Below are 12224 nucleotides of genomic sequence, written 5' to 3'. Positions count from 1 at the left end.
GTGGTGGCAGGCGCCTGTAATCCCAATTACTCAGGAGGCTGAGGCAGGAGAACTGTTTGAACCTGGCAGGTGGAGGTTGCAGTGAGCCAAGATCATGCCATTGCACTCCAGCCTGAGCAGCAAGACTGAAACAATGTCTCAAGAAAACAAAACAAAACAAAATAGAGTGCATCCCAGGTGATAAAAGTAAGTAAATACTGTTTCTTGAAGTCTTTTTCCAAGTGTATATTTGTATTTACTAAGCTGAGGTGTATATAATTCTTACTGTGGTCACAATAAAAAGTATGAAACATGTTGTCTTGAAGAAACTCTCCCACCCATCCATCCAAGGTGACCTGTTCAATGATCTTTTTGGAGAATCATAATAGTCAATGTCAGAAATAACCTAACTGCTCATTAGAAGGTAGAATGAATAAATAACAGAATACAATTTATCAAAAACAGATCTAATTACATAAACACAGCTATTCCCAAAAAACAAAAGAAGACAATATGCTGAACAAGACAGCAAAACAATTCTATACACATATTTGGTGAAAGTATAAAAACAAGGATAGGATGAATACAGACAAACTTCAGAATAGTGGCTGTAAGCTCCATGAGAGCAGGGACTTTTTGTTTTATTCACTGGTGTCTTCCTAGCACTTGGATCACAGCCTAACACACAGAAGAAGTTGAATGACTAGTTTCTCTCTGGGAAGACAAAGAAAAGAGAATGGCTTCAGAAAAGGGTCTAACACAATGAGATACAGCTGTATCTGCAACTGGTGTTTCCCGGACTTTGAAGCAGTAACAGGGAATTTAGGAACACAGTATCTGCTTTAGTTTTTCTAAATTATCTCTGCTTTTAGCTTTTCTTTGGTTCATCTAAGGTAAGCTGAATTTCTTCAAAAGTTACCTGTACTAAGAAGTCAAAAAAAAAAGAAAAAAAGAAACTGGGAGCCAAAGAAAAGCAGACCATGAAATCTTTTAAAAGCACATAGGATTGTCTTAACTAAGATTCACTTCTGTATTAGATTAGGAGCCTGGCTTTCCTCCTTATTTTTTTCTATAGCCTACATTTTTATCTCTGAACAATTACATGAGATAACCGGTGGTCACAGGCTTAATAACAACATCTAACATTGATGGAGAGATTACTACTAGTCAAGCACTGTTCTAAAGTTTTGTATATCTATTAATAACTTCTTTAATCTTCACACCAATCCTAAAAGATAGGTACCCTGTTTTACTCATGAAGAAACTGAGCCACAGTGAGGTTAAGTCATCTGTTGAAGGTCAACAGCAAATTGCCTTATCTTTGTGTCTCAATTCCCTTAACTACGATGAGGGAGGGAGGCTGAGGAGGGAGGTACTATGCTTAAGACACTTGACATCTACTAGTAAATCATTCCTCAACTTCCTCATCTGTACAGTGGGCATATTAATACTTTCCTCTGAATGCTGCTGCAAGGTTTAAATGAGGCAATGCCTTGCAAGGCACCCATACAGAGCCTGGCAAAAATGAGGCACTCAGCAAGCAGACACTGTTTAATTACTAATTCCTACATACACAGCCACATCTAGATTCCAACCTCAACTAGCAGGGACCTTACTCTCACTTTTATAAAGAAGTACAGTAGTTATTTTCCAGATACACACATGAAACTACCAAATGATTAATTCTTTAAAGTTAGAATATACTTTCTAAAAGCAAACCCCAGACTTTAAAAAATATATACAGTATATTAGAAAATAAAAATGTAACAAACCAAGTAACCATCTGATAAAATTTTACGTTTAGTTCCATAGCAACTGTAAATACATAGTCAAGGGTAAATTAATAGTTCTGTGGCTGGACTTTTACATACTGAAAATAGGCAATATAAAAATCTTACCTCCTTGGGTTCTGAATAATTTGTAGAGTCCTGGTGAAGCAGCCAACTATAAGCTACATGGATACAAGAGCTGATTATATAAATATAATACCAAAAAGTACTTACTTGCAAATGCTATGTTTACACAGTCATCTTCATAAGTGGACTACTAAAGAGTATTTTATTTAGTCCAATAATTAAATTGGCCTATATCCATAAACAGTAAATCCCAAGGGGATTCAATTTGTCCATGAAAGTTTTTAGTTTCTGAGAGAAATTTTAGTTCTCACCTAGTCATAAATCTATTCTTGACTACAAGCTGAGTCTCATCACAGCACTACTATTATCGGTTGATCTGAACTTTTCAAAACAAAGTACTATGACAAAAAATAAGACTGAATTAATATTTGACATAATCAAGAAAATTTTGTGAGTATTTTGTACCTTTTAAAACCAAACTAATCTCTAAATTGAAAAATTCTAAGGCTGGGCCAAGAAGTCATTAATTAATGTTCAGCCACTGCCTTTTACTAAGCAAAGCTGAACTCACAGTAGAGTCTTGAACCTGGTCATTTGGTTTAATCCACTCAGGATTATAGTGAATAATAATTTTTTAAATGCTCTATATATTTTGTTGTTAAAATCCCTAAGCAACATGTTACCCCAAAGTAACAAGAGTTATTCAACGACAATTTGAGCAGAATCCTTAAAAAGTTGAGTAATAAAACCCTACATTATATTTTTCTATTTACCTAGGGACACATAGCCTAATAGAGAACCCCTCCAGGCTCTATAAACAAAGGACACAGATACATACAATGTGGAGAAAATTATATTCTCTTAGCAAATAATACCAGAGTGATTCTTACTAATATAACAAAAGAACACTGCTAAACAGGCATTCCAAGAAGGGTGGATGCTGGTAACTAGAGGACCTTAGATGACCACTGAGATAATAGGTGTGGTTTTAAACATTTGGGAGAAAAATTTAGAGTAGACTTGCATTAGAGATAAGAAATCTAAAGCTGAAGGGAAATCCAAAGAGAAAAAAATATATAGTAAGAGACTACAAGCTCCTTGGGGAAGGTGGGGAAAAGGAACATTAACAAACAGCACAGGCCACAGTGTATAATACGGCAATATTCAAATTATCTGCAGTGAGATGTAGAGCATAAACTCTCCACTGCTACCAAATCTTTATATTCTACATTGCTCACTAATGCTTACATATGTATGGACTTTGTCCTCAAAGATAAGGACAAATGGTCAGCTGACTTCTGGAACGCACATTTATTGAACAATAGAGTATTAAGCAATATACTGCATACCTGGGGTTCAAAGAAGAAATGCATAACCCTTGCAGCTACATCTCTATAAAGGATAATTTACGCTACATAAACTACACTTAATTTCCCAAGCTATGTGAAATGGTAATAAATTCTACTTTGTAATCCAAGGCAGCCATCTCAAAGTTATCCATGGTAATGAGAAATAAGCACATTAACAAAACTGTAGCAAATTTGGGGAAAAAAAAAAAAAAGGCTAATCTTTGGAAATTTTTCTCCCGTTTGGAGCTGAAATTTCCCACTGATTGTTGCTTTAAAAATGATTAGAACCATGGTGGCACATGCCTGCAGTTCCAGTGCTTTGGGAGACTTGAGGTGGGAGGACCACTTGAGGGCAGTTCAAGACCAGCCTGGGCAACACAGTGTGACCCTGTCTCTGAAAAAAATAATTTTAAAAAAGATAAGCAGGGCATAGTGGTGAATGCCTATAGTCCTAGCTACTCAGGAGGCTAAGGAAGGAGGACTGCCTGGGCCCACGAATTTGACGCTACAGTGACCTATAATGGTGCCACTACACTCCAGCCTGGGCAACAGAGTAAGACACTGTCTCTAAAAAATAAAAATTACTCATATTTATAGTTACAAATTTGATTTTGATAATGTGTGTAATTAATCAGAGCCAAAATGTAGAAATGACTTGTCTAAACCTATTCTACAAATGAGAAAGTGCAGAGAAATAGAATAATTTGCCCAAGGTTACAAAGCTGGTTCAGCAGTAAGGTTAAGAATAAGACTTAGGTTTCTAGACTTACACTCCAATTCTCCTACATGTGCTATCCTGTATACTTGCAAATGAGATAATGAAAATCTAAATGTGTAGGCTTTTTAAAGACAATGTACAAGATAAGGAAGACTGTCACAGAACAAAACTAAAACTTCCCTCAGCACCGTATCTTGTTCTGCCTACAAGTCTATGTATTTTCTTTTCTAAATCTCTAAAACTGCCAAAGATAAATGACCTTTAAAAAAAAAAAAAAAAAAAAGGAAGAAGAGAAAAGAAAGAAATCTAGAATTTTCTGTCTGGGACTGAAAGATAACAACAGTGAACTAATTACAATTTCTAGCAAAGCCAATTTCAGATACTTAGGCTAAATAAAGTGTAAAAACGAACAGAGAAAAATAAGATGACTTTTTTTTAATGCAGAAGTTAAAAAGAGGGAGACTCAGTATTCATTAGCGCAAAATTAGAAACTACCCACCAAGATACGAGATGACATTGAATGAATAAAACAATTGCAGACTGACTGTCAATTAAAAAAGAGGCACTCTGAAAATAGTTTCATGGAAATGAAAAGCAATTTACTGAATTGAAAATTGCAATAGAGACAATGAATGGCAGATTGGATGCTACAGGAAAAAAAAGGATCAATAAATGAGTGAATCATTTCAATGAATTCTTTCAGAACCCTCTCCTCCTACTTTTCTGCTGTAATAGGACTGTCCTCTCAATGATGATAAATCCTCTACTAGACTAGCTTTGGTGCCCATGTTTCAAAGGAGTCTTAAATGACTTACAGTTTTTTCAGGGATCTTACACTATTTTCCTTTTTCTCCTTTGTATCAACCTTTCTCAGTTGGAGTGTGACTTTTAAAGCCACAAGTGTCACCCATGTTACGCATTTAAAATAAGTTTTCATGTGACTTATTCCCCTTGAGCTACCTACCTGCCTCTCTTCTCTTTACAGTTAAACTTCTTAAAAAAAATGCTGATGCTCCAAAAGGCTGTCTGGCCGTTCTACCAAATCAAGTTCCTCCAAGTCACTTAATCTACGGGACACTTTTAGCCCTCCTCTAACTGGTTGCTCACAGAAGCATTCAACTTTAACACTCCCTCCAGAAACACTCTTCCCATTGGCCTTTCAAGATGCTACACACACTCCCAGCTTTCTTCCTACCCCTAAGCTTTTTTGTAGTCTCCTATGCAGGCTCATTTTCATCTCCCAAGCCATTAAACATTAGCATTCCTCAAGGCTTACATGTAGACCGTTTTCCCATTCTGTGCTGCCTGCCTCCCTGAGCACTCTCACGTATCTGCAGCTTTTACGAGTGAATGGCACCATCATCCACCAAGGTGAATACAAACCAAGAACATTCACTGGGTGTGGTGTTGCATACTTGTAGTCCCAACTACTTGGAGGCTGGGGCGGGAAGACTGATTGAATCCAGGAGTTCAAGACCAGCCTACGCAATACAGCAAGACGCCAACTCAGAAAAAGAAATAGAAACTAAGGATATATTTGATACCTCTCTCTACCTCATCTCCCATCTGTCCATCATCAAATCCCATGGGTTATATGCTTCCTAAACATTCTCAAATCTGTCTACTTTTTTTCTACCAATGCCCTGGTCTCAAGCTACTATCATTCTCACTGCAGAATACTAGCTTCTTTAGTCTCTTCACATGGATCCTGGCATCCCTCTAATTCATTCTCCAAACTGCAGCCTAAGGAAATCTTTCAAAAGGCAAATTTCACCATATCACTTCTGTACTAAAAGTTTCTCCAACGCCTTCCACTGCTGGGGGTAGGAGGTGGATAAAGAACTACTTAATATGGCTCACATTAAGGCCCTGGATAGTTAAGTCCCTACCTACCTTCTCCAGCTTCCTCTCACTTCATACTGTCCCTTCCCCTACATTCTCTACTCCAACCACAAGGGCTTTCTTACAGTACCTCGTACTTATCATACCTCCTTCCTCCAAATATATAAACAAATGCTACTTTCCCTACCTTAACAGCTATTCTCTCATGTCTTAGTTAATTCCTACTCATTCTTGAGATCTCAACTCAAGCATCAGTTCTTCAAAGGAGCTTCCTTTGAGTTCCCTAGGTCAACTCCCCTAGCACAAAGTATATAGTAGATTATTAATAAATATTTGCTGAATAAACTCAAAGAAAATCAGATGCAAATAAAAATTCAGTAACAAGGAGAGTGCACCCAAAAAGTAAATATGCATATAAAAAGCAAGACTTTCTGAAGGAGAAACAGAGAAGCTATCATCAAAGAAATGAGAAGAAAGTGTTCCTCAGTTGAAGCCTTTTCAAAATTAACAAGCTCACTGAATTAACTGTTCAAAACCCACTCCTAGTTGTTCACAACTATAGAAATGCAAGGAAAAGAAAAAGAAATACTACAATGCAAGGTTCTAGACAAAAACATGAGCAATCATAAAAGGAAAGAATATCAAACTGGTATTAGCCATCTTAACTGCAAAACTGAATCCAAAAGGTATTAGAGAATAAACCAAGTTCTAAGAGTAAAGGTTCATGAAACTAGAATAACATATCACCAAACTGATAATGGGTATGGATATAAAGAGCGTATGAATGTATACTTTGTGTCCTCTGTGTCTTTTTTTGTTTTTGAGACAGAGTCTCACTCTGTCGCCCAGGCTGGGGTGTGGCAGCACGATCTTGGCTCCTGGATTCAAGTGATTCTGTGCCTCAGCCTCCCAAGTACCTGGGATTACAGGCATGCGCCATCACGCCCAGTTAATTTTTTGTATTTTTAGTAGAGATAGGGTTTCATCATGTTGGCCACGTTGGTCTCAAACTCCTGACCTCAAGTGATCCCCTTGCCTTGGCCTCTCAAAGTGTTGAAATTACAGGCATGAGCTACCACCGCCAGCCTCCTGTATGTCTTAAAATGTCTTCCACCCTCATCCCCCCAACACTCCCACTAGTGTACACACATTCCTGGATATAAAGTATACACTCATAACATCTTTATAAAAAATCTGTGAGAAAAAATTCCAGCCAAGCAAATATCTACTCATTATATTTCAAAACCAATTTCATCTCTGTATGACTTTTCATTAGTTTAACTCCAATAACATGATAAAAAAAGAAACTTGAATTCATAAAAATAACACATCTAGAAAAACAAAATCATGAACATAAAGTAAAAAGAACTTAGACTTGCCCAATTATCCAATAATTGGGAGACACTTCATGTCACGTGACACATCAACATCAAAACACATGAAACATTAAAAAAATGGAAATACCTGTCATCACAAGATTAAAGTTAAAAGTTATAGGTCTATCCAATATGTGATGCTGGACAAGTCCTCTGGCTTAATGTCTAACTTTCCTCATCAATAAATAAGCAACCTTGATTATCTGTCAATTACCTTGTTCTGAGAAATGTATAAAACGTTAAATGAGAAGACTAAAGTTCTAGGAACACCTAAGTAAACATCATTAGTAAAGTAATACTTTAAAATCATGTGGATGGAATTCCCATTAAAAAAACTCTTATTCTCAATATCAAGATTATAAGAGACACACAAAATTATTTCACTACAGCAAGACCAGCTTGTAAGAAATGCAAAGAAAAAAGCAGCTACAAACTAGGACTACAAGCTGATAACCTGAATTTGACCTTCACATATTTCCTCTCCCCAGAACAACATGCATTCTCCAGAGTCCCCAGCAATCTTTATTGACCACATCCAATTCAATTCATGTACTTTTCCACCATGGCATCAGAGTTTGCATCATTCGGTAAAGAGGACAATATCTGTGATTCTAACAAACAGCAGAATCTATGAGGCTTTACTCTCATCCAATTTTTGACTAATATGTCTGCCTCACTCTAAAGTAGCAAAACAAAATGATACCTAGTAGGCTGAATAATGACTCCCAAAGATACCAGTCCTAATCCTATAAATGTTACCTTATTTGGAAAAAAAGGTCTTTGCAGATGTGATTAAGAATCTTGAGATGGAGAGAGAATCCTGGATTATCCAGAGACCTCTAAATGAACTCACATGTCCTCAGAAGAGAGAGTCAGGGGAAGATCTGAAACACACAGAGAAGGTGATGTGAAGACAGAGCAGACAGAGATTTGAAGACGCTGGTCTTAAAGATTGGAGGGATGTGGCTACCAAGCAAGTGATGAGGCTGACAGCCACTGGAAAGTGAAAAAAAGCAAGAAACAGATTCCTCCTTAAAGCCTCAGGAGTGAGCACATTCTTGGTGACACCTTGATTTTGGCCCCGTGAAAATGATTTTGAACTTGTGGCCTCCAGAACTGTAAGAGAATAAATCTGTATTGTTTTAAGCCACCCAGTTGGTGATAATTTGTTATAGCAGCCATGGAAATTAGCACAATGCCCAACAGTCAAGTTCCTCTGTTGAGAAAGAAAACCCGCCAAACTTGTAAAGATGAAAATGTGCAGTAATTTCAACAAGCATCACGAGAAAAATCAAGAGAGACAAAAGTTTCTTACCTGTAACAGGTTAATAGAACCAAATCCCTATCATTTCTCTAAAAAATACTGAAATACGATAACTAAAATAATTTAATATAATTCAGCCTGTTAAATTCCAAGGAGGAAAGAGGTAATGGTATCCTAGTATACTGACAGAAAGGCAAGGAGTATCTAGTTACTCTATTTTTGGGCAAACAACAGAGGAAACTGCCACCCTTTAAGTAAAAAAAACAGAAACAAAATTTATGGAACTCATACAAAAATTCTGAAATAAAAAAGTACTCAAGAACATGATGTCACAGTCTAGAAGATTTGCCTTAGAAAACTAGGTGACAACTTACATATAAGAAAATTTTTAAAAACCTAATTTGTGAAATAGGAATGAAAAGAATCTAGAATATAAAAAGTATCAACAGAGCCTTAAAAAAGATATTTGAGAGAAAAAATATTGCAATATTTTAAATGTCATGAAAAGTAATAATGAGGAATGAAGACTCTAGAGCAAACAATCTGCAAGGGGCAAAAATGAACAGGACAAAAACCATCCAGTATGCAAGTAAGCATAAAGAAACAAAAGCAAGTAGACTGGAGAAAAGATACACACAATGCAGATCCAACAGCTTAATTAGCACACTGTAAATAAGAAAACCAAATAATGGAGGAAAAATTAAATTTCAAAGACAGAAGACATAAATCATAAACTAAGGACTGAACTTGTTGATTGAATGGCATTTATCGAATACTAGATACATTTAGTAGAAACTGACCAATACCAAAGCATAATCTGAAGATTATGAATTTTAAGAATACAATTCAGACAAAATAAACATGCCACCGGCTGGGCACGATGGCTCACGTCTGTAATCCCAGCACTTTGGGAGGCCGAGGCAGGAGGATCACCTGAGGTCAGGAGTTCGAGATCAGCCTGGCCAACGTGACAAAACCCCATCTCTACTAAAAATATAAAAATTAGCCGGGCGTGATAATGAATGCCTGTAATCCCAGCTACTCGGGAGGTAGAGGTAGGAGAACCGCTTGAACCCAGGAGGTGGAGGTTGCAGTGAGCCTAGTCACACCATTGCACTCCAGTCTGGCTGACAGAGCAAGACTCTGTCTCAAATTAAAAAAATAAAATAAACATGCCAAAAAAAAGAAAAAAAAAAGAAAAAAAAGAAATTAGGCTGGCCCCAGACTTCTTTGCAACATCAGATGACAGGCAACGAAGTAATGCCTATAAACGTTGAGGATAAAGAGGTTTTATTCCAAGAATACTATGACCAGCAAGGCTGTCATTTATATGTAAAGGCCATAGGAAGACATTATCAAATATGCCAGCCCTAAAGTAATGTTATCCAAATTTCATATCTGAAAAAAAAGAAAAACTATTTAAAGATAGATTCATGCAATCAAGAGACTAATCAAAACCAAGAAAGTAAAAAATAAAGATGTCAGTATAAAACTACTTTGCTGTGGTCAAAATACACTAGGCAAAAAAGATACTAAGAATTGCAATTTCAATTTCAGACGAAGTAAATCACAAGGAATAAAGCAATAAACAGAATAAGAGCTATGTTTTAAATTGGTAAAAGATGTGGTCCAAAATTTCAAGACTATATATTCTGTTCAAAAACACTTAAAACATTAATTGAAAAATCAAACATTTATTGGATTATATGTTGGAAAGAAAAGCTTATAGATTTCTAACACACTCCCCCATCCTACCCCACAGACAAAAAAAAAAAAAAAAAAGAAAAAAGAAAATGAAATGACACATCTGACTTAATACATTAACAGTAGATATTGATAATGTGTACAGAAAGAAGAAAGCCTCAAACATCTGGAAATTGCTTTAAAAGTAAGCTTTGCATTGAGTTTGTACATTTCTCCAGTTTGCATTGAGTTTATATATTTCTACAATTATAGAATATTTAGAAACAATAATGAGAAAAATCCCCTATCAAATTCTGAGATGTGACCAAACCTTATTAAGAAAACTCACATTTAAGCCAGCAATAGTGTGCTGAAAAATAGGAAAAAAAAATCCATACTTAGTTTAAAAAAATCAGTATACTAAAGAATATCAGTATACAAAATATTCAACCTAAAAAGAAAAATGAACCACATACACATACAAAATAAAATAAAAGCTGAAGGAATATATTATGTAAAATTACAAAACATGTTATATGTGAAAAAAATAAAATAGGTAAGCAACTAGTCTAACTAAAAAAATTATTTAAAATTAGAAGTCAAACAGGCTATACTCACCTCACAAACAGAATTTTATTGTTGTAAAATAAATCACTCTGTACAATTCTCTGTTAATAAATTCGAAAATATGGAGGAAAGTAACAGTTCTTGGAAAACAATTTTTTGTTTTCAATTAGTGCTAGAGTGAAGACCAGAAACTTGGAACAATATGAGAAAGTTATTAAAGAACTATTCCTCAAAAAACTCCAGAGTTCCTGAAAAACAAAATGCAGAAAGACTAAAGAACCAGTCCAGGTTAATAGAGACCAAGGAGATCAAAACAAACAGTAATATGTGATTATGGACCAGCTTGGATGAAGGCAGAGGGTGAAGGAGTGCGGTGGGGAAGATTGTTATAAAGGACATTACTGGGACAACTGATAAAATCTGACTATGGGTCGTATATTAGATAATAGTATTGTATGAATGTTAAATTTCCTAAATTTGATAATTGAACTATGGTTATGTAAAAGAAAGTTATAGTTCTTGTTCTTAGGGGGCACACATCTAAATATTTAAGAGTAAAGGTTCATGATGTCTGTACTGAGTCTTAAATGGTTCAGCAAAACTAAAAAATAACAAACTGTGTGTGTGCATGCCAAGAGAATATGAATACATATATGCACATACACAGGGGGAAAAGTTTGTAAAACAAATGTGGAAAAATGTTAATAACTGGCCATTTAAATAAATATGGAAGTTCATTATATTATTTTTGCAAATTTTAAATTTGGATTGTTCTCAAAATAAGCTATTAATAATAAAAGTGCATCAGGCAAGATTATTTCAAAACAGGACCTTTAAAGCCTTAAGGAAGCATGTAACTCTCAAATTAAATTATCTAGAGATTACAGGAAAAAAATTCCAATTCTTTTTACAAACCTATCATAATCCTTCTATAAAATTTGACAATGACAGCACTAAAAAAATAAAACCACAGTCCAAACATACTCATTAATACAGACGCAAAAACACAAGTAAAACATATATTACAAATCACCAAATAGGGTTCATTTTAGGAACATAACAATGAGCCAGCATTAGGCAGCTGACTAATATAAGTCATCTTTGTAAAAGTTTAAAAAAATTCATATGATCATCTCATCATATTCTAAAAGAGATTTGATAAAATGTATTCCTTAATACTTACTTCAAGCCAAAGAGGAAAAACCTCAGTACTAGAACAATTCCCAGGAAAGAAAAAAGAACAAGGACACCAACTCTTATCCCCGTAACTTAGCAATGTCTAGAAATAATGGTTATTGAGATAAGCCAAGGCTAACAAAGAGAGGCATAAAATTATAAGATCAAATTATTATTTGCAGTTAATGACTACATGATGGCAAACTCAAAACCTGAAATGATAGGGAAAAAATACTCAATAAGATTATCTGACTATAGAAAATTATATATGAAAATGATTAACAGTAATCACTTAAAAAGTTAAGAGAAAACAAATAAAAGTATATTTAAATGAATAACAAGAAATAGAACCTTTTTAAGAAGAGGGCTTCAGAATAAAACACACTTTTTTTCCTTGGATAGGAAGATTCAAAA

At 35.2% G+C, this 12224-nt stretch overlaps 1 protein-coding gene across 4 annotated transcripts in view; it reads right to left on the bottom strand.

Annotated features, from left to right (window-relative positions):
• PPM1A (protein phosphatase, Mg2+/Mn2+ dependent 1A) overlaps positions 1 to 12224 on the bottom strand; it is a 48624-nt gene that overhangs the window by 19440 nt on the left and 16960 nt on the right. Inside the window, exon 1 of one of the 4 annotated variants that reach the window (XM_037984080.2) lies at positions 7880 to 7902. The exons of 2 other annotated variants lie outside the window; for them this stretch is intronic. The gene's annotated coding sequence lies outside the window, so the exon portion shown is untranslated. Of the gene's footprint in view, positions 1 to 1877; positions 1896 to 7879; positions 7903 to 12224 lie in introns of those variants that run through there. One more of the 4 variants, XM_037984081.2, reaches the window with a different exon arrangement.

Source organism: Chlorocebus sabaeus, chromosome 24 (assembly GCF_047675955.1).
Source record: "Chlorocebus sabaeus isolate Y175 chromosome 24, mChlSab1.0.hap1, whole genome shotgun sequence".
Lineage (NCBI taxonomy): Eukaryota > Metazoa > Chordata > Mammalia > Primates > Cercopithecidae > Chlorocebus > Chlorocebus sabaeus.
This window is presented reverse-complemented; position numbering and strand designations above follow the sequence as displayed.